Consider the following 23,887-nt stretch of genomic DNA (forward strand, 5'->3'; position numbering starts at 1 on the left):
ACCACTGAGATATACAATAAAAAATAGCACAGAACGTAAAACAGCCTGCTGCATATCAAGTTCATGGTCATGTTAACTGGGTTTCCTTTCTCCAGGGAGAAAAACAACACGAGTGTGAACCCACCCTGAGAGCTTTTTCCATTTAGACATCAGACTCTTCTGAGCCTTTGTGAAGGATTACATGAATTATGGGAGGGAGACTAGGAGGAAGAATGTGGGTGGCCTCTAGATCGAGCTAGTCACCTTAAAACAATAGGGAACAAACACTTAAAACAAACACTGCTGGGAAATAATGGAGAAAATTGAAAACAAGGCTTTTATAATCAATGCATTAATTTTTATATGTTGGTAATATTTATCTTCAAACAAAAATTCATAGTGTAGGCCAAACAAAATGTACCTGTTGCCTGCTATGTTACCTCTCCACCTCTCCTCATCTTCCTAGACCAGTGCCAAGTATCTTAAAGGATGAAACACACACACACACACACACACACACACACACACACACTCCTCTGTTCCCTTTTTATCAGCTTCATGGCTGAGAAGCAGGGTTTCTACACGTCAATGAAAACCCAGATCTTGAATGCAGGTCCCTTTAAAGCTGGACATGGTTATTAATCTTGCAAGGGTCTAGACATCACCCATGTGTCCCTAAGGCAGAGATCTTGACCAAGAAAGACAGTCTTCTGTGTCCATGGGATAGGGTCTAGACGTCATCCATGTGTCCCTAAGGCAAAGATCTTGATCAAGGAAGACTGTCTTCTGTGTCCATGGGGCTAAAAGTTCCCATCTGCTGCTTTTGAGGGAGAACTTCTCGTTTTTTCAGTAAACCAACCCCACTCACTTCTCATCTTGTTCATGACCTAACCCCATATATCTGAGACAGTACTTAGCATGCATCTGGGGTTCGGTAAACACTGTGGGGAGAGGATTATTTCTTTAGACCCTTTAATGTTGTATTTCTTACTAATTCTTACTGGAGTCTTACTGACTGTTTCCCAGTGCTATTTGCCTTGGAACCATAAACTCTCTCTCAAAGTTCTCTCTCTGGCCTGGGGTATGGAAGAGTTGTACAGGGCTTTCTTTCATAGCATGAGTGAGTGCCTGAGTTCAGACCTCAGCATCAGAAGCAAAGAGGAATTAGGTTATAAGTGGAATCAATGCTACTAACTAACCAACCCTAAAATACAGATCATTCTATGTCATCCAACTGTATCCAACATAGCCTAAGGGGCTTTAAAATGAAAGACAGTTGTTTCTCTCCTTTCACCATAGAATTTCTGGGATGAAACTCTGGTTGCCAAGCTTGGTGGCAAGTGAGTCTACCTGCTGAGGGGGCCCAACCGTTATTGTTCATTTCAGTTTTTAACAAGTAGTTCCAAGAGGCAATCCTGTAAGATCACTGGGTTCTCCATCTCTGTGCTCTGACATACTCTGTACGCTGAAAAAAAAAACCTTATGAAGGAGATTGGTCAAAGCATGTGCATTCCTATCATAGCAATTGTACCATCTGCCTCTGCCTTTTCAGCATTAGGCTTCCCCAGCTCATGGGCTGGGGTCAGACCCTGGCTCTCTCAGCTGTTCTTTACTGATCAAAGGTTGACACAGTTGTGATATTTGTCCACAGGACATATGACACTTCAACCTTTAGACCTTTATCTTGAAAACCCTTCAGGAGTTGATGGAGAGTTTCCCCATCAGGTATGGCTGGTTGTTGGAGAGTTATTCTACTCCCATGGTTCTCCAGGTTTGATCCCTAAGCAGCCTTGCACTTCTCTGGGAATTTGTCAGAAATGTAAATTCATGTGCCCCACCCCAGGCCTATTAAATTCAGAAACTCTAGGGCTTGTGGCCAGCAGTCTGTGTTATATTGAATCTTCTTCCTGGATTCTGAGCTATGCTGAACATTGTGATACAAATATCCAGCTTGGTCTGATTTCTTATCCTTAGCCTTACAGTGTCAGACGTTTAAAATATAACCTAATCGTTTTCTATCCATAATTCTAAAATAGTGTTTAAATATATATTTTCAGATTTGTCTACTCAGCCTTCAAAACAATGGTGAACATTGTTTATGCTTCCCTTGTAACCCAGCTTTCATGAACATCTAACAATCCTACGATACAACCTCCAGCCAATTTTAAGTCTATAACTACAACTTCCCCTTTGTCTAACTTTCACAAACCAAGCCAGTATTCTCTCTGATCTAAATAACCCAGAGTCAGTTATCAAACAAGTAGAGAAGTATCTGTGGTTTAGAATCCTCTGACATTGTCTACACTAGCCATTCTCAAGATACTCCTGCGTCTCTCTTTCCCCTTTCTACATACATTCCAGTAATAGCTTTGGTCTAGATTTTCCCTTCACTCCCAGACAAGCCCAATGCTTGTCCATATGCCCCTGCATGACATGGCACCCATCTTTCAGGAAATGTAAGCCATAAAAATAATCTTTCAGAACATTGATCTTGCTGTGTCATTACAGTCATCCCGTAAATTAAAATCCTGTGGGTATACATTGAAAGAAGTGCCTAATAGAAATAGAAGCAAGGTGACAACGAAGGAAGTGAGAAAATTGGGACAAAGACAAAATGAGAACACAGAAAATGAGATGAAGCCTGAAAAATTCATATGCATCAAGCACTCTGTAAGGCTCCTCCTACCTTTACAGAAGAAAGGGAAGTGGTGACCTAGCACGTCAAACTGCCAAAGAAAACACATATTTACCTCAAATATTCAGGGAGTCACAAGACAACTGCCAAGTGTTTCAGAGAAGCAAAGCTCTTCCTGGTTTGGGGAACTGAGAGATCACCCTGCCCCCTCCCAGGTTCTTTATAGAGCCTATTGGAGCAGTTGCATCTTGTCTAGCCCCCAAGGACAAGCTGTGGAGAGCCATTTCTTTCTCATCTCTCAATTTAGATTGTAGTATAAAGTCCAAAGCATATTTAGTAACCACGTCTCATGAGCGTTCTGCTAGAGTCTGTATTTCAGAGGTCTGGGGCTGGTGCTTGCTCTTCTAATGATTTACTTAATCTAAAAAGAAATATACTGCATGTAGCCCTAGTCTTTTCCAACATTTTAAACATACACATTATTACCCACAAATTAATTCTTCCTATCATTATTCTATTGGCCAATTAAAGAGACAAATAATAATGAAACATGTAAAAATGAGATTTATTCAATATGGCCACATAGGGAATTGGAGGAAGCAACGGGGTCCAGTTACCACGAAGTCCACCTTCAGGAGTACTGACAAGAGGTTTAAATTTAAATAGAGAGCTAGAGATAGTCATAAATTAAGTACTCCTGCCTGGTTAAGGTGTAATAGTGCTGACCTAGCACTGTTTCAGGTCACTTAAGTCTATCTTGCAAAGCAGTCTGAGAAGTTGTCAGAGCTGCGAATTCTGGGAGGATTCGCAAGCTCCTTCTCTGGATGGCGCTAGGTCTTCAGTGTTGTTTCCATTTCTTCAGGATGAAATACCTAAAAAAAAATTTAATTGTTTGGAGTATGTTTCCTCAGGCTGAAGGCCTAAGGGATGAGCACAAGAGTTTCTTCCCCTACCACAGTGGTTATGTTCATGGTCTGGAGGAGAGGTGGTGACTTTCCAAGTTCTCCTTCAATATTATTAATTTCAGTTGAGCTGTTGGGCTAGTGAGGAGAACGGGCAGTCTAGGGTCAGATAAATATCACCTTCAATGCTTTTAGTAGACAGCCAGATACTGTAGGCTTGCATGGTGACTCTCAACGACTTGTCCGACCATCTAGGCACGAGGGAGAGATGGCATATGGAATGGGATTGAGATTCACAGCTTCATAAGATAGCTTCAGTTCTCAGCTCTCAGCGTTTTATCGCAAGCTCTGCTTACGTTTAGGATGCATGGCTGAGGCATAGCCACAGACAGACCAAAACAAAATGTAGAGTGGGAAGCCAAGCTTGCTCCAGTGTTCAGATCACCCCTGTTAATCTAGAGTGGGAGTTGACAGGTTTAGTCGTGGTCAAGTAGCACATTTGAATCCAGAAGGCCATTTCAGGTCGGCAAGTGACTGGAGTGAAAGGTTCATGCCAGGAAAAGACCTGAGTCAGGGGGCAAAGAGGCAAGGTCAGTGTATTAGGGCGGAGCCTGGGAACGGCTGGCTCACGGGTGGGGCGGGACCGGGGGCGGAGCCTAGCTCAGTGAGACTCGCGCCTGCGCAAGGACTGTCCGGGAGGTGGGGCCGCGCACGCGTAGTGCGCGGGCCCTGGAGGGCGGAGTCCAGGAGGGTGCCGGCCAAGGGAGGGGGCGCGGCGTCGGTGAAGTCCGGCGCTCCCGCAGGCCGTAGAGGCGATGCTGGCTGCTGCGGGGCAGGCGGCTGGGCGGACTAGGATGTGACAGGACTGCCTCTCGCCTCTCTCCCATTCTCGGGCGGGCAGGTCGCTGGGCGACCCGCAGCCGGGCCGCGGCCGAGGAGGCAGCGCGACCTCCGCACGGTGAGAGCCGGGGGTCAGGGCCGGGGTCTCGGGGCGCCCGAGGCTGCCTGGCTCCGGGGCGCAGCGCGGGAGGACGGAGGGCCCGGTGTCCTTGGCCGTCAGCGCTCTGGGACGACCCTCGGAACCCCCACCCTCTCTCTCGAGTCTCCTGCGGTGCAGCGGGCAGGCCGGATGCCCCTGCTTGGTGGTGCTGTGACGGGAAGGGACCACAGGACGCCTGGGCTGCAGCCTTCCTGCACCGGGAAATCAGGGCGAGGCTGAGATGCCCCGGGATTTCAAAGCCTGGATGCTCTCATTGGTAAGGGAAAGTACCTGAGAGCCTGGAATGAGTGGGATTTTTTTTTTTTTTTTAAATCACTGAGTCAAAACAAAGACACGCCCTAAAACACATCTTGAGAACTTTGGTGGGTTACGGTATCTGTAGGTTCAGGTGCTTTTGCTTTTTTCCCCTCCTCTTCCTCTTTTGGATATCGGTTTTTATACAGTTTTAAAATGTACCTACTTTCTTGACAGAGTAAAGGGAGTAATGCATTTGAGGTGGTCGTTGGTGATTAAGCCTGATTTTGAATTTCAATAATTGCAAATTCATCTTTGCTGGCTACCTAGCCAATTAGGTTTGCTGATCATAAAGCAGGCCTTAGCAATGGAAATTACTAGTGCACAATCTCTTTGCTGTCCAAGATTGGAATGTCCTGTTTCACTTAAGGAGAGAGAAACGAGGTGTGGTGGCTCACACTTTTATCCGGCATTCAGGAAGCAGAGGCAGGTGGATTTCTGTGATTTCCAGGCTAGCCTAGTCTACATTGCAAGCTCCAGAATAGCAAAAACTACTTAGACCTTGTCTCAAAAAAACTGAGGGTTGGGGAGGACAGTTAGGAGTGAGAATGAGCATTTACCTTTGTTTTTTCAGAGTAGCCGTTTGAAAAAGGATTTTTTTGGGGGGGAGGTTGAGAACATTAAGGATTGATGGAATACATGTATTTAGACAGTTAATTAAAGTGTTATCATTTAGATTAAAGTACTTTAATCAAATTTAATGCGAAGGATAAGTATGAAGTATGTGTTATGATCTATAATCTATAATTGGTAAGGATGTAAACATTGATGAATGGTTGCGTGAATGAAGTCAGTCTTCTTTCCAGACGTTATTAATGTTTGTCTCTCTTAATTTATTAGAGTGCATTGCTCTTCTCTTATATGGTGGTTTTCTTCCTTGTTCTCAACAACACTGACCTCAATCTCTAAGTTAAAAATACTTATAACCCGTAACCTGTAATTTGTTCTGTTTCTTTAATATGCCCTAACAAGAAAGCCAGAAGCCGTCCTGAGAGCAGGAACATTTTTATTCTACCTTCGCTCAGGTAGATTTTTTTGCTTGCTGCTATATTGTTCCTATTGTGTGGGGGAAGAAGAGAATTTTAATGTTATGGTTAGAATTTCTTCAGTCTTTCCCAATTTCTGGTTGTTTGTCTGCATTCTCATTTCATCAACTTTTACTCATGTCCCCTTCATGGGACTGTTGGCAGCTCACAGAAGATGGGATCTTCCTTTATTTTCTGGGCCCAGAATTGTCTTCCTAATAAACATTTTGCATCCCCACTAGAGTATTGAGCTTGAGTCTTGTCCGGGCATCTCATCTGTTGTTTTCACTGATCCAGTAGCATCAGGCCAGGCTGCACTGAGCAGTTCGTTAATTATGAGTTAATGATTTGCTTATATATGTCTCCCCCAGGCTTTTGAGTTTCTTTTTAAGTTTGCTGCTGCTGGGTGGTGGTGGCACACGCCTTCAATCCCAGTACTTGGGAGGCAGAGGCAGGCGGATTTCTGAGTTCGAGGCCAGCCTGGTCTACAGAGTGAGTTCCAGGACAGCCTAGGCTATACAGAAAAACCTGTCTCGGAAAAAAAAAAAAAGTTTGCTGCTACAGCACATGCTAAGATCTATTTATTCAATACATTTTGAGGAAAGGGTCCAGGCTTGAATGCAGATTTAAGATAAGCTAAATATGTTTGGACTGTCTTTCAGTACCAGAAAATTTAGAAAAACAATATTTTAAAAGATGATTTTTAGAAAAAATTTATTTGTTGGTGTTTTGCCTGCTTTTCTGTCTCAGTGTGGGTGTCAGATCTCCGGGAACTGGAGTTATAGACAGTTGTACGATGACGTGTGGTTGCTGGGAATTGTACTTGGGTCCTTTGAAAGAGCAGCCAGTGCTATTAACTGCTGAGCCATCTCTCCAGTCCCAACATTACTACTTTTATTTGTTTAAGGATGAAATTAAACACTGGTTAGGAATGACATCCTGGTTATGATGGGAAAAAAAGTCGGTCTACTTTAAGATGGAGGAATGAAGGCCATGGCAAGTAAGGGTTGGTCTAGAACTTTATTTTGAGGTGCAGGGATTTTGCCCCCATTATGGCTAGAAAGGGACAGATCTGGGAATATAGATGTCCTTTGGCCATCTTCGTAGTTCACTTTTACTCCCCTCTGTCCTAATTCTAAATACAAATTTTTTAAAAATTACATTTGTCTATTTTGTGAGTATGTGTTCTTACATGCTCCTGCTCCTGTACCACAGCGTGTGCATTATGATGTGTGTGAGTAGGTCAGTTGTGGGAGTGGGGTCCCTTTTTCCAGCACGTGGGTGCTGGGCATAGAGCTGTTAGGCTTGATAACAAACAAGCACTTTAATCCACTTTTTTTTTTTTCTTTAGAAAGAGTCTCACTGTAACCCAGGCTAGCCCAGAACTCAATGAGTTGCTCAGCTCAGGCTGAGCTCAAATTTCTGCAGCCCCTCTCTACCCCCTCCTTAACCTTCCCCCTCCAGCCTTCTGAGTGTTAGGGTTACAGAAGCCATCAGTGCATAGTTTCTAATTTCAAATAAAGGGTTACCATCTTGGTGCAGTATGAGAGAAATGGATATTTATTCTAAAAGGGTTATATTAGTAGATATTAAATTGAAAAGATTTAGCAGATCATTTGGTTCCATGTTAAAATAGCTTGGAACATCTAAAGCCTGAAAAAGCAAGTAGCTTGTCTCTGTCTAACCTCCTGTGACAGCTCCTGATCTCATGTTTGCATGCTTCTCACTGCTCTGTGGAGCAGTCCATTTGTGCTTTCCTCCTCCCTAGCTGCCACTCCTAGGGACCTAAAGCCCTTGAGTGGCTGGGAAACATGAAACCTCATTTGGGAAAATGGGAGAAACTGGACCTTTACCACTCCACTGGGCGGAACTTGTTTATACTTTGGTGTTGGGAGCCTCTGGTCACCATATGGAGACCCTGCACAGTTCCTTCTGATGGTAAAGTGAGAGTTTGGTATAACTGGGTTACAGCTGGTTAATAGCATGGCTAGAATTACATGTATGCTTTGCCCGTTGTGAGAATTGCTGCTCTGATTACACCTGGATAGTTTTTTTAGGGACAAAAGTTGATAATTGTAGATTTATGTATCTAGTATATCAGTTTCCAACTATGTGCTTAGCATAGTAGGGCTCACTAGTTCCAGAAGATGTTTTGTTTTACAAGAAATAAAACCAAAATAAACTATTCCTTGATTCTTGTCAATTTCACATAATTTTATACCACTGATTGATGTGTAAATGTAACCTTTAATCTGGGTTTTAATACTTGATGGGTTTTCTTTTTGCTAGTTTTTATACCATTGGGTTAATTATAGAGTGTTACAGAAAATACTTATTTCTAAATGGACATGTGAGTTGGTTATTGTTTTGTAAGTAGTGCAGTTGGTATATTTTAGGTGTCTTGGATGGCCTTACTGAAAATGCCACTCCCTGTCCTGTCAGGATTCTGTTCACATACGACATGACCACGTAGTCATCTTTTTTTTTTTTCCCCTGAAGGCTAAAGGCCCTTGGGAGGAATTACAGCACCAGAGGGTATGGAGGTTTTATCAGTTTCAAAAGCTCTTGCTGGCTTTACTTTAGAAAGATCTACACTTCTCCCAGCAGAATTTTAATCGAATACTTTGTCATACTTTCATTGCCTTTTGTTTTGAGTTAGTCTTTTCAACAATGAGGATAAGAGGACTTTCTGTCTCACAGTTAAAAGGCACTTGCAGGTTTTATTCCAGTTTTATTCTCTCCTCTTTGTGGATGGGTTGTCGTTTACTCATAAAGCCACTAAAATATTTTTACTAATTTTTATTAGCATTAGCACTCCACATATTATTTTTGTTACTTTTTATGTTTATTTGAGACAGAGTTTCCTGAAACTCAGTCTGACTTTGAAGCCTTGTCCTTCTTACTCTACTGTCTATGAATTATAGGCCTGACTTATTTTTTAGTACCAAACACTTGGTAGCTTTTTAAAATTTTACGAGAATAATCGACTTTTAAAAATACTTTGTAGTTTTGTCTCTTAATTGTGTGATGTGAGTATGATGGTACCCCACCATTTAAAGCATGCACTTTATTTAGCTTCCAGAGCCATCCTCTTACCTGAGACCCCTTAAGCAGGGATTGTAAGCATGAGCCATATTTCTGGTTGGTGCTTACTTTTGAAAGATGAATTCTGGGCAAAAATATTACTTTGAATATTTAACAGGATGGTTCTCAGACTCTTCAGACTTAGAACCCCCATTGTACTTTTAAATATTCTTGAATATCTTAATGGACTTTTGCTTATATGAAATATAATTTTTGATATTTATCAAGGTATAAATGCTATATATTTTTGTATATATTTATATATTATAAATGTATATATTTTTGAATGCTTAAAGTAACAATAAACCTGTAATATGTTAAAATTGTGATACATTTTAGACAAACCAAAGAGTTCATGAATGTAGTGTATTTGATAAAGTTTTTGTCTGTTCAGGGTTGACCAGAAGGTCATTTTTGATTTAGCTTGAATTGTTAACCATTCAAAAAGCTACAAAACAAATCTTGTTATCTGCTCTTTTTTTGGAAAGTGATGTATTTTAGACAGATAAGATAGCCTAGAATAATAGTTACAAGATATACTACACTGATACCTGGCATGTCATTGTTTCTAAGTACTACAACCTAGAAGGTAGGCTTTTTGTAGCATCATTTTATGGATGAGATGTAAAGGGATCTGCTGCAGATAAAGTAGGTATCTCTAGCAAGCCATGAGATTGGACCTGGTCTGCCTTCCCTTTAAAAGGGGCTATTCCAAATGTGTATTATCTTATTGCTATGCTAAAGATTGGACTTTTTTAGGCATTGGAAAGATATATATTTGAAGCCAAATCAACAGTTCATGGTAGTTGAAAAATTTCTTCTGCTTACCCTTTTGTTTCGTTTAATAGCTTAATTTGAATATGGCTGGAGGGTCATCTTTGAGGATTGTTGGTTTAAAAAAATACTGTGTGATATCTCTTGGGGAGATGGCTGATATATCAATGTAGAAATACATGAAACTGTGTTTCTCATAGAAGGTAATAGAAATAGACCATGCGAAATTAAGTCTGGACTATGGGTTGGAAAAGGAGATTGAACATGGTTCTTGAAAGATAAAAGACTGAGTAACCCTTTGTAAGATGATGAGAATGTAGATTGGCAATTTGGAAAGAACTGAGATTGAAGAATATATGTGTATATGTATATATATGTATACATATATTCTTTTTTTTTTCTATTGCTCTGTGATATATTGTACCTAATTTTGTGACACATCTAGTCCCTATAAGGGCTGAGTACGAAGTATGGGTGAGTACTGGATAACATGGCACAGGACGAAGGCAAGGGACTTCTGGGAAATAAGAAATCACCCAGTTCAAAGGAGTGACCAAGAAAGCAAGCCCCGCGATATGATAGCTATAGGAGATTTGAGGGAACTCTGAGAGAGTCCAAGGCCATCTAGCACACTCTGCACTTGGAATGCCATTCTAGGCTGTAGTCAGTTCTGGATGATGCACCCTCATGTGACAGTTTATGTTGGTACTGACAACCCTTCCACCCCCATATTTTCTCAGCATTCTGTAGCTTCCTGTCTCTTTCGGTTTGTAACTACTGATTGCTAGGTTCCCGATTCAGGGGTGTGACTCAGCCTACTAAGAGACCAGCCAATCAGAATGTTCCTTCCTTTATGAGTAAATTGAACAGTCAGAAAATATTATGTGTAGTCTTTGAGTTTAGCTCTTGTCTAGTGAGTTGGTTGATTTTTATCTCACAGTGAATCTTTGGTTTTAGAGATTTCTGATTGCGTAAGTTGAGGCCTTGAGCTATGAGGAGATAGAGTATTTATTCTTAAAGGTTACATCCACTCCTGTCTGGACTAGAACTCAAAGAGACCCCCTTGCCTCTGCTTTTTGTTAGGTGAAGCAGAAGCTTGGTGATTGATAGCTTCTGTTTTTATGTTAGGTATTGAAAAGGCCAGGTGACATCTCATGTTTCCTGACTGTTCAATTTACTCATAAAGAAAGGAACATTCTGATTGGCTGGTCTCTTAGGCTGAGTCACACCCCAGCATCAGGAACCTAGCAATCTAGTTACAAACCAAAAGAGACAGGAAGCTACAGAATGCTGAGAAAATATGGAGGTGGAAGGGTTGTCAGGTGACCAGTTGTTTTCTATTTCTCATTATTTTCCACCTGTTCAAATGCAGAAGGAACAATCTCCTATGCTACAGTTTTGGGTTGCCTGCCTCCCCGCCTAGCCACCTCCCCACTCTAAGATATGATCTCTGATGAGTGAGCTGGTCGTATACACTAGGGACAACAAAGAGGCAGCATCAAAAGGTTCTTTGACTAGTTCTTGTCATCATATTAATGATATTTGGTTGCAGCCTAAGTGCTTTGTGGAAATTTGAGAGCTTTCTCAGACCATTATGTCTTGGCAGCCAATGTTAGGGTTGAGAGTTACATTTTTCTCAGAAGACCACAGCTGAGGAAGGCAAGAACTATTCACAACAGCCCTTAAGTGTATAAAATGGCGTTGGTGTTGGTGTTATTTTGGGCAGAATTGTTGATAGGGCAGCTTACAGGAAACAGTCAGGTGGTATTTCTTGTCAAAGGATGGAGAGGCAGAAAAGCCATGTTTTCTTTGCCCTCCTTACTTTCTGCTTCATGATAGTCTGGACTTGTCAACCCTTATTTTTGGCATTAGCCAGAGTTATGTACTTGACTGTGTGGCCTGTCTTGCAGTCTGTGTTTCTCCAGGATTTGAGAGCCTCTACATTGCTGATTTCTTCAGTCTTTGCTTTAAGAACAGACCAAGTCTGAATGGATTCAGTCATCAGTCCATTTAAGATGGGTAAGCACTTGCTTGGCATAGTACAGTGAACTAAACAATTTACAAGCCTTTTTGGAACTTACATACAGTGAGTACAAAAGTTTCTATGTAGTGTCCCAGCTGTTACAGTCCTGTGGAGGAAGCAGAATGAAGTGAGAAGAACACGTGTAGGGAGCTGCTGTTTTATACAAGATGGTTAGGCAAGTCAAAGCATGGTCTCTGCAGACTCTGGAAAAGAAAATGCTTTTTATAATTAACAGTTTTTAGTGTGTTATGGAATGTGGTTATTTGCATGTGTGCGCATATTTGTGTGTGGAAACCAGAGCTGGGTGTTGAGTATTTTTCTTAGTTGATTTCCACCTTGTTTTTGAGGTTTCTCATTGAACCTGAAACTCATCAGTTCAGTAAGACTAGCTGGCCAATAGCTCCAGGGATCCTCCTGTTATACCTGCCCAGCACTAGCATTACAGATGTATGTTACTATGCATGACTTTTTATGTGGGTGATGTGGATCTGAATTCAGATCCTCATGCTTAAGCAGTAAGTGCTTTATTGACCGAGCCAGCTTTCCATCCCTTAGTGGAGAGAAACATTTGATAACCTTGGAACAGGGTACCTGTGCTGGGTATCCTGGTCTCTTCTCAGAGTGATGGGTATGTCAGTGAGGCCTTGGCAGGAATGATCTGCAGAAAGTGATGTCTGATAGGTGGATCAGGTGCAGGGAGTCAGACCATCTCTGGTTGTCTAGACTCTAAAAGTACCAAGACAATGAAGAATTACAACTTTGTTTGCTTGTTTATTTTGCTGGAGATTAAATTTAGGCCCTCCCATGTGCAAATCAAGGTCTCCACCTCTGAGTGACATTCTTGACTTTGATTTTTTTTTTTAAAAAAATGATTCTCTTTGCTGCTAAGTAAAGAATGTCAGCATTACGAAAGAATATGATCATTTAGCCAGCTGCAACAGTAAATCTGGTTAGTAATGGCATTGATTTTAGACAGGAGTTGGGAGAAATATTACAAATTCTGCATACATTTTGGATACAGAGGCAATGATTTGATGATGGATTGGATCTGGCCTAAAAAACTCAGGAGTTGACATTAATCAGTAAGACTGCATAAGAAGCATGTCTTAAGGGGAAAATAATGACTTTAATCTTGGATATGCTAAGTTAGGTGTGAAGACACTGTAGATATCTGGATGTACTTGAGTCTGCAATTCACAGTAGAGGTCTGGAATAAAGACACAAATTTCCAGTGATTGGTAGATAGCATTTAATTCTCAGAGAACTGAATAATAAGAGTTTGGGAGTGAGTGTGGCTGGAGAAGTCCAGAGATGTTCCTTGAGATCTTAGAATGCTGAGAAATAGAGACAGACAGATGTGCCTCTGTCTCTCTCTCTCTTACACACACACACACACACACACACACACACACACACACACACGCGGGGGTCGGGGGGCAGAAGGTGAGTGGTTCCAGACAGCTAGAGAAAACCTGTTTCAAAAAAACAAGAGAAAGATTAAAAAACAAATGGAAGAAAGTGGTGTCCATGAATTCAAATGAAGTGTTTTCTAAGGGAGGAGGGAGTAATCAATTATGTTAGATTGAGGACTAATTGTTGATTGTTAGGTTTAACTGACATGTTTTTGGGGAACTGGTGAAGATAAAACTTGATTTTGATTACATTGAGAGAGTTGGCAGAGAGGAATCGGAGACTAGGGTATATAGTATTTTCAGTTTGTTAATATGTGAACTTGGAGAAGTAGCAGTGGAGGCATGCGGATCAAGCAGTTGGTATTTTAAAATACAGGTATTTTATAGTACATTTGCATATACACTTAAGCTATATACAGTTAATGGAGTGATCAAAAAAAAAAGGAAAAAAATGCAAGGGCCATTTCTTTGAGGCACATATGAATTAATTTAAGTACTCTGCCTCCATCATTATTACTCTTGATCTTAGCCAAAGGGTTGAGAAATGAACCAGTGTTACTTTCTCATTGCTGTGATACACTGCCTGACAGAACATGGCTCATGGCTTGAAAAGGTACAGTTAATTATGGTGGGAAAGACATGCCAGCCAAGTGTGAGGCTGCTGGGACATTATGTCATTCAGGAAGTAGACTTGGGCTAGAAGATCAGCTGGGCAGTATCTCAAGGCCCACTTGAGATATCATCTCCAAAAGGTTCCACAATCTTTCAAGAGAGCACTACCAGAAGGACCAAATGATGAAATACATGACCCTGTGAGGAACATTTTGCTTCTAAACTATAACATATGCCCATGTGTATTTCCTTCTTTTCTTTTTAGGTAAGAATAGTGGCTAGCTGAGAGCAGCCCTATTATTATTTTCTAATGGAGGATTGATGAATTATCATCAGTTCAAAACTGTAGATTTTTATACATAGTTTGGCCATTTTAGTAAATTCTTAGGGAATCAGCATAATAGCCTCAAATTTACTAACATTAGTTTTAGCAGTTTTGTTCAGTGTTTGCTCTATTGTACATTCTACAGATTTATAGTCTGATCTACTTTACTCTGAGATATCTCTTTTAAAAAAGAAATAAAATTAAAACATGTAAGCAACAAAATTTAATTGATATATAAATGATCTACATTTTAGAGGAAAATGTAGTAACCCCCTTTCCTAGTGTACCTGACATGTAACCAACAATACCTATATTATATATACATATATATACTGAGATCATAGCCAAGATGAGCTCAGAACCAGTCTGACACATGTGTTCCAGTCAGCACTTATGGCCTCCTCCTGAGGTTGCTTTTTGTTGATAGGTCAGCAGCTGTGCAGTTGCTTCCTAGTGTTCTCCGTTGGCCAGTCTCTAGCCATGCTCTTGACTTTAGGGTTTCTGAATTTGAGCCAGTCCTGTTTATTGTCATCTGTTGCTCCTTGTCCTAGGAAATGACTTTTCGTCCTTTTATGCCTTTTATTAATATTGTGCCCACATACCTCTCACTATTTACATGATGCTTTTCATTTTAGTATTATAAGGTAAATACAGAAAATCCTCTGTCCTTTGCTTATTGTCTGTGGTGGTTCTAGGAAACGGGAGACATTGGAAATATACATTCTTTTGCACATGCTGTTCGTCATTTTCTAAGCTATCCTTTAGCATCTTAGTACATCATTCAGTTACTTCGTCTTTCTCTTTGTTGTTGTTTGAGACAGGATCTCACAGTATAGTTAATGTTAACCTTGATTACACCATCTGGAGTTACAGGTGTCTCATCTAGGAAAGTTATTTTTCCTGACTGGTCCCTGTTAGTTTATAGTTCCAGGTTATAGATACTCTGGATTTTTGTTCATTGAATGACTAAGTAAAATATCAGTATTGATCCAGTTTTAATTAACACATTTAAACAATTTAAATAATATTACTTGTGTGTGTGTGTATGTGTGTGTGTGTGATATGAGTGTAGGCATGAGAGGATTACTTCTGAAAATTGATTCTCTTCTTCTGTTCTGGGTTCTAGGGATGGAATTCAGGAGGTCAGACTTGCACAGAAAGTACTTTTAAATGTTCATCCATCTCTGGCTCAGATAACATTCTTAAAGACAGAACCATACAGAAATAGCGTTAGAGAACTAATTGTATATTTAAATATTCTTGTCAGCCAATAGTAAGATTTATTGACAGTTTTACTATATATGGCAGATCCATTTGTGTTTGGGATAGTTCATCTGCTGTTCTTATTATCTTCACCCTTATATGTCCAAGGACGTTGTCCTTAGTCATCCTCTACTCTGAAAGCCAGCCTGTCTTAAAACCCATTAAAAAAATCAAAACCCAAACCAAACAACTCATTTCTTAAACATGATCTACCCACTAACAGCTTCATTAGTTCTTGTCACTATCTCATAGGCCACTTAGAGTTCTCTGTGGTCTGATAATTAGAATTACTGTGCTCCATTAGAATTTGCCAGATGTTTTCTGGTAACTTGCTGTGGTCCTGACTTGTTAGTGCTAGGAGCAAGAGGCTGAGGAAGAGAAGGTCAAATCCACAGGTGATTGGATATAGTAACTGCAGTAATGATAGAACATCTAGGGCACTATGGGAAGACAGGCAGCAGCCAAAGTGTGTTTCCCACATATCACCTAACACAACCTTTGGCAGTTTACCTAAGTCAGATAGTGTCCTAGAGCAGCATCAGATCCCACCAGATACAGCTTTAACCTTCTAAGAGTTCCCTTCCACTTCAGATGGTCACAGCAAGCCCCCGTTTGTGGCTTGTGTTTATGACTGACATGTCATATAAATCAAGTTTTACCTTACTCCCTCCTGGAGTTTAATTTGCTCATAGATATTATAATGGACATTACAGAAGGTGTAGATGGACTAGGACAGGACTAGACACTCTAGGGCAGGCACATGGGAAGGAGCTCGTGCTCTTTGGACATACCTTCATGGACTCTTCATGTCCAGCACTCCAGACACTTGCTGAACGCTGTCCTTTGTGTTTTTATGGAGGTGTTGTAATGTGGGGACAGATTACATTGTTAGCCTTTAGTGATCAGCGTGACCCTCAGCCCCATTTCTCTGAAAGGTTAGGGATAGAGCTGAAAGTCCACCTTTCTAATCATGCCCCTGTCCTGAGATTATATAAGGGCAAAGGCTCCCATTAGCATACAGAAAAGATTTATTAGAATCGATGTGGAGATTCTAGGGGTTTTCATAGCTGTCTCCCAAGAAACCAGGGGAGAGCTCAGATTTGTATTTTCCATTATGCCATAATATCTCAGGCATCTTGGGATAGAGAATATCTTTCACATATATTCCTTAACTTTACTTCTTTTGCCACCAGCCACTTTTATTTCTTTATTACTATTTTTATATGATTTAAATCCTCTTTTAATAGCTTTGGCCTTAACTATCCTGTCATCCAGTTTATTAAATACCTTATCTTCAGAGTATTTTTCTTGGGGGCAGGGAAGCTATATGCCTTCTTGCTTTTGTTCACAAAATAAAGTCCCCAAATATCAAAACCTGGAAGTCAAAATCTTTAGCTCATACTTTCCTGTGTTTTGCTTCATAAATCTTCTAGCCAGCAAAGATTTTACCTTCTCCTCCAAGTGCATCTTGCATTCTTTTTTCTGCCATTCTTGTTTGAATTAACTTTTTTCTTGCCAATTGTCTTACCTTTGCTTTCTTAAACCCAAAGTGAGCCTATGAGCTCTTGACACCTTCTCATCCCTTGCCTTCAGAGATGTCACCCGTGTCTCCTTCCTCTTCCCTTCATTTCCTTTCACTGGCCTTAAGTCCTGTAGTCAGTTTTCTTGGTTAAGCTTGATGCAGTTACTCAGTCACTCCCAGGCTTCTATTCTCTTGTCTGTTTGTCATTAGTTGTCAAGCCTTTTTATTTTTTTATTTTTTGCTTTTGTTTTTGTTTTTTTTTGAGACAGGGTTTCTCTGTGTAGTCCTGGCTGTCCTGGAACTCACTGTAGACCAGGCTGGCCTTGAACTCAGAAATCCGCCTGCCTTTGCCTCCCAAGTGCTGGGATAAAAGGCGTGCGCCACCCGGCTTAGTTGTCAAGTCTTGATGGATCTGTCCTTTCTCCATTTCTTTGGACTGTCTGTCTGAATAGACTATCATAAAATGCCCCTTCAGAGTAAAGCTGCTTAGTTTCTGATTTTCTATATAATTTGTGTTCAGGAAACACGTACTGGTTAGAGAAGAACACCAAAAGCATAGTATTTTTGTGTTGACCTCCCTAGCAAAGTTCTTGAATGGTAGGCTAAGTCTTCTTTATCTCCTAAAGGTTACTTTCCCAATTATCTCCATTAGATACATTGTTGTAATTTTTTTCTTTTTCCAAGGAATTTTATTTCAGGAAATATTATTTGCTAAGATTATTAGGAAAATGCATGGGGATTGATTTTTGGTTGGGAGAATTTTGGAAACAATCTTAACAAGATTACAGACATACTCATTTTTAAAAAATTTCGTATGTTTGTTTATGTGCCTGAGTGAGTTTATGTGCACCATGCATGCACAGGTACTCTTAGAGGCCAGAGGGTGTTAGACCCCTTGGAGCTGGAGTTGTGGGAGGCTGTGAGCTGTCTGATGTGGATTCTGGAATACTGAACTTGGGTGCACTGGAGAAGCAGTAAGTGCTCTTAATTACTAAGCCATCTCTCCAGCCCTAGCAGGTTGTTTTTCTAGTGGAATAGAAAAGATATTAGAAGTTTGCAAGTAACAACTTGGCTCTTAGTACCCTAATGGCTCTCAGTGCCTCAACTGCAGGAAGATTGTGAGACAGTAGACAGGACATGAGCTTCAGTGTGGAGAATTTTAAGCTAATTCTTGAGTAGTATATTGAAGAAAAGCTGTTTAGCTGTCAGTTAGTAACCAGGAAAATCTCCTTACATGATTGCTGCATGTTCCTGGAAGCTACACAAGAGGTGGTAAGGTTATTATTGGAGCTCCACATCACCCTTAAGGGTGTTTCTGAAGTGTTTGAAGATATCCTCTTGGAACTTGAGTGTATGTATAGAAAAGTTCTTTAGTTTCTGGACACTTTCCTATGATTCCCAACAATAAATCTTAGATCGAATTTGTCTGATTTGTAACATTTGCACAGTAAAGTACTTTAAAAGTTAAGGTTGCTTGGCATGGTGGCTCACATTGTAACGCCAGCACTTTGGAGGCTGAGGTCGGAGGATTCAAGGCTGAACTGTATTAGGAGAATCTGCCTCAAAAACAAAGGGACAAAAGCTTTGAGTTCCTTGTATTTGGAATGACTTAGGACTCACTTCAAATAATGGAATGTGTAGTTTGTGAACATTTTGCAAAGATATTTTTTTAAAATTAGCTTTTCCTGTTGATTTCTGATCCATATTCATTTTCTGATGTTTCTCATGGCTGCCAGTAGATTCTTACTTGGGTATTACCTTGGAAAATCTGTGTGTAGTTTGTAGTACATCAGTTTGAATTCACAGTGGGATGTATTTCAGATTTTATATCAGTCTGCCTAGGGCTTTCTCATTGAAGCAAATGAGAGAGAAATGGAGCAGGGAAAAGGCAAGGAGAACCACAGTTGAGTGTCATTTTCAGCCAACTGAGTAGTACAGTGAATGCTTTGGTAAAGAAACTTGAAAGGGCCCAGTATGGTCAGAGTTCCTAAAGGTTTGGTAGGGAATAATGAAAAAAGAATAACAAAGTTAAAATATGAAGGGTTTTGGAGTGTATGTGTGTGTATTTGGGGTTGTAGTATGTAGTATGTGTGTAATGTTGTGTGTGATGTGGTATGTGGTGTGTGTGTGTGTGTGTGTGTGTGTGGTGTGTTTGTATGTGGTGTGCATGCACTGGGGATTGAACCCAGGTGTCACACATCCTAGGCAAGTTACCTTGTTACTAAGCTATATTCCTAGCCTATTGTATATTTTTATTTTGAGGCAGGATCTGGCTAAGTAGCTTCATTTGGCCTTGAACTTCTTACATAGTTGAGTCTGGCCTTGAACTTGTGGTGCTTTCGCCTTAGTCTCTCAGTTGCTGGGAGATAGGCTGTGCCACCAGGCCCAGATTGCTTTTGTAATCGTACTGCCCTCACTAATCAGCTGTGTGTCCGGATGGATGATGCTTCCTCAAGGGTCAATTTACTTAGATCTGAGTACTCAAATTATCAACATTGCAGGAGTGTGAGATACAAAGGCCTGACATACCAGATGCTCTTAGCACTGTTTGGAGGCATTTTGGAGAAACACAGGGAGACTTTAAGACCAGAATGCTATAATTTTAAATAATAGTTCTTGAAAATCAGAATGGATCAAAGAGAGCAAAAGGGGAGCAAGGAATTAAGGCTGGAGTGTGCTAGAACACTGGTTAGTGATGGTAGGTTTGGACAGGTGAGATAACAGAATCAGATAGAGGTGGAAGGAGAGAACCCACTCCTGACCTCCACACTTCCTGCACTGTGCCATGTGCCCCTCCATAGCATGTGTACACACATACATTAGTGATAAGTACATTTTTTAAAAATAAGATGGAAAGACAGGATGTGTTTGAGAATTTTGACACAGTGTTCATACATTGTATTCTTTAAACTTGAGATTTCTGAAAGAGCTGGGAGAGTTGACAGCAAGGATGTGGACAGAGTACTCAGCCTCACATTGTACAATGTATTGTTTTTTTGTATGTAGATTCCTGTTTACTCTAAAATATAATTACATCACTTCTCCCTGCTTTTCCCTCTACCCCTCCCATGCCCAGCCCCCTTCCCCAATTTAAGGCCCTGTCTTTATTCATTGTTGTTGCATATACATATAAACAAATCAACATATAAATACAACCTGCTGAACTGTTAAGTATTATCGTCTAGATAATTTGTTTCTAGGATTGACCACTTGGTATTGGGCAGACAATCATGGGTATTGTTCCTAGGGAAAGCTAATTCTTCCCTTTTCAGCAGTTATTAATTGCCTGTAGCTCTTCAGGTAACACCAGCGCACCATAAAAGTTTCCACTTCTGCATTGGGACATTAACTGTTGGAGTTGTCTCAGGCCCTCTTCAGGCAGCCTTGTTGAGCTTGCATGAGTGTAGCTTAGCTTTCCTGTCAAAGTTAGAAGCACAATCTTAGAATAGATTTCCTGGGCCCTTGTTTCTTACAAACCCTCTGCCTCATCTTTCTAGATGTACCCTGAGTCATAGTTGAAGGAGTTGTGTTAAATATGTATCAGTTGGTCAATGTGTGCTTATATTTTGACTAGTTGTGGCTTTGTGGAGTGGTTCATTCTGCAGCATAAAGAAACTTCTTTGATGAGGATCAGCTCTACACTTACCTGTAGTTATAAAGATAAGTACTTAGAATGCAGAAAGCAGTTATATTGGTTTAGCAAGTGGTGTTAGTAGGTCTTCTACTAAGACCCATAGCATCATTGGCCCTCTTAGTTGACTGTTTACTATTCCCAATTGGAAGGACTGAAGTAGGTAGTAAATGTTCTAAGGACCCTTGTGTGAACTTGGCTGGCTGCCATTACCCAGATGAGTCTGGAGTACTTCATACTTGGGTGGAACTATTGGTTGCTTGCCTCCTTTGGAAGTCTTCATTGTGCTTTCTGGGACTATGAAGTTTAGTCCTCAGGGATGAGGCTTCCAGGTCAGGGAAAATCTAATTCTTCCCTTTTCAGCAGTTATTAATTGCCTGTAGCTTTTCAGGTAACACCAGCACATTTCCATGGAGTCACTCACAGGCATCACAACCAGGCAGAGTACTTCCTAAGAACGTGGAGAAGTGAGAGAGGGGACAGGTAGGGCTCTGCTTTACTGCAGACATCACTGCACAGTGTTGATCCAGTTTGGATCCTTTGGGTCCTGTGTCTGAAGGGCATGGCATTCTTATCAATAGCGATGTACTTTCTACCTCTGGGGGAACAACCAAGGGCAACAGTGGAGAGGCATTTTAACTTAACACAGTTTAGGACTTCTCATTTTGTACGGCTTACTGCACTGTGATGGGCACATCTAGCTGGCACCTGCTGTATTGGCAGGGCAGTTATGGGTTGGGTAGAACAGATGTAGAACATTTATATTATCTTATGAAATTCTGTGGGTGATGTTGGAAAAAGTACTGTGTGGGATGAAATTGTTCACAAGATTGAAGGTAGACCAGTGATTTGAGAGCGTAACCTTTTGAGGTTAAAGCAGCTAAATCCTGGAGGTTGGTTGAGCATTAGGAGGTGGACAAGGCAGCAAAGTATTCAGTTCTTTCTACTGGCCGTTAGATGGCAGTATCATCTCAAGTTAGCTGGAGAAGTTGGTGGGTTGTTGGGTCTTTATGTTTCCTGGAATACTTGGGAGGAAAAAGCTTCGTAGAAATTTATATAAAATGTTTTATGTTATATGTATTTAGGTCTTACAATGATCAGTATGCATATAGGGGCCACATTTTGAAAGAAAAGAGAGTTTTGGTAGAACAGAAATTAGTTGTACTTTGAATAGTATGCCGTCAGTCAACACTGTGCAGTGATGTCTGCAGTAAAGCAGAGCCCTACCTGTCCCCTCTCTCACTTCTTCACGTTCTTAGGAAGTACTCTGCCTGGTTGTGATGCCTGTGAGTGACTCCATAGAAATGCATTCTTAATGGTGTCTACACATATCTCACTGAAACATTTGCTTTTACTGTTATGATTCCTTTATATATATATGTTGTAGTCTATTCTTGTTGTTACAAGGACCCAGCAAAAACTGCTTCAGGTATACAAAATTAATTTTAAGAAACAATTGATTACTAGTAATCTGCTGAAGATGTAACTGTCTTAGAGTCTGTGCTGATTTTCCCTGTAAAACACAAAAGGGAAAAGGGTTATTTAAAATAATTTCTGTTTATGGAGATTTCAGTTTGTTACAGAGCAGCTATAAGAAACTATTTTAGACCGAGTAACTTAAATCAGTGGAAATTTATTGTTTGTAGTCTTAGGGCTTAAGAAATCCAAGCCCAGTTTACTGAAGGACCGGCTGTTTATTGAGAGCTGTCTCACTCACAGCATACTCTCTGATTGTGTCTTTTAAAATATTATTTGTACCTTTATGTATGTGTATTTATCTGTGCTAGTGTGAATGACTCTGTGTGTGTGTGTGTGTGTGTGTGTGTGGGTATACACATGTGTTTCAGTATTCCTGGAGACTAGAACTCAGTTCCCCTGGAGATGGAGCTGGAGGTGGTTGGGAGTCACCTGTCTTGGGTGTTGGAAGAGCAGCAGTTACTCTTAGCTCTGAACCAACTCTCCAGCTCTCTTGTTCTTTCTTTGAGGGCCACTGATCGTGATTTGCATTATTCGTTTGGTCTGATCACTTAGTTTACTCAGAGACACGAAGTCAGTGCAATACTGTTCACCATTTGATAATCCAGTATTTTGTTGACCGACTGACGTACAGACTTTGTAAATACAAACTTTGTGTATGTTTTTGAGACGGGATCACAGAGGCCACCATACCTTGCCAGACTGCTTTCAAATGGTGGCACTGACTTGTTTTTAGTTTAGTATCTTTTCCTTTGTGTAGGATTTCTCCTTTAGTCTATATTTCAAAACTTTCTCTCATACAAGCTAGTTTGACTTCTATGTGTAAGTTGTTTTGTTTGTTTGTTTACTTCATACTTTTGTTTAGAACATTGTTTTTCACTTTCCACTGTTGATTTCTCAGCCATCTCTTATTTCTTAAAGTGGCGAGAACTATTTTAAGCTTACTGAACAGGGGAAAAATTATTTTTCTGTTTGTAATAGTTGACATTTGTTTTTTTTTAAATGTTGTATGTTACTATATTTAGATATGTTTGCATGAAGAAAATAATGATACAGTTTTGGGAGCAGAGGCAGGTGGGTCTCTGAGTTCAAGGTCAGCTAGTGCTACATAGTGAGTCCCTGTCTATGACATTTCTGTCTATATTATAATTCACTTGCTTTTTTTACTATGATATTCTCTAGTACAACTACAGTCCGTAAAAGTTATCTTTCAGGACCTCACTGTCTTATTCTCTTGTTCTCAACAGGGACAGCTGGATACCCCTTCCACTTTTCTGGTAGCATAGAACTAGGGTTTCTTGTTCAGGTGGTCACAGAGTCACTGCACAGCACATTTTCTATACGTATTTCTGTCTGTTCGGATGTTGATCTGAGCAAGACTGGGCCGGATTCATGTGTATGCATCAGAGTCGGCTATGTGACATATTTTGTACTAGAAGCTGAGAATTAAAAAAAAAAAGTTTTCTTTTAAGCTTCAGAGAATATATTATGTTTTCATTGCTGTTTTAATTTTGAAATTTTTTATTGCTTAGGATCTCCATATTCTTGATGGTTGAAGTTGCTCGTAATATTTAGTAAGACCTCACCTTGCCTCTTGCAGCTCTACTGTGCTGCAGGCATTATTCTATGTTCTCCGAGTTCTGATGTCCAGGCTACAGGGTGTGAGTACGCCTGTCATTAGTATTGCTACTATAGACCAAAATGCTCTGGGTTTAGTTAAGAGTCATGAGCAAGGTGCCGCCATGTCGACATCTTCACTTCGTCTTGCTTTTTCTGTCAAGTGTTTTATGTCTCATAATAAAACTCCTTATCTAGGATTAAGTCTTTTACTATGTTGTTTATTTTTAACTTCTTTTTTGAGTCTTGGCTCTAAAAAGCATAAAAAATATAAAATCAAAACCAAAGGGCGATTGCCTGCCTCTATATCCAT

At 40.4% G+C, this 23,887-nt stretch overlaps 1 protein-coding gene across 1 annotated transcript in view; it reads left to right on the forward strand.

The window, feature by feature from the left end:
• The first annotated feature begins 4,676 nt into the window (after positions 1-4,676).
• Positions 4,677-23,887, forward strand: part of LOC114639283 (serine-rich coiled-coil domain-containing protein 2) — a 29,896-nt gene continuing 10,685 nt past the window's right edge. The window contains exon 1 of the mRNA XM_028788025.1: positions 4,677-4,772. The gene's annotated coding sequence lies outside the window, so the exon portion shown is untranslated. The remainder of the gene's footprint in view (positions 4,773-23,887) is intronic.

Source organism: Grammomys surdaster, unplaced genomic scaffold (genome assembly GCF_004785775.1).
Source record: "Grammomys surdaster isolate TR1022 unplaced genomic scaffold, NIH_TR_1.0 125692, whole genome shotgun sequence".
Taxonomy (NCBI): Eukaryota; Metazoa; Chordata; class Mammalia; order Rodentia; family Muridae; genus Grammomys; species Grammomys surdaster.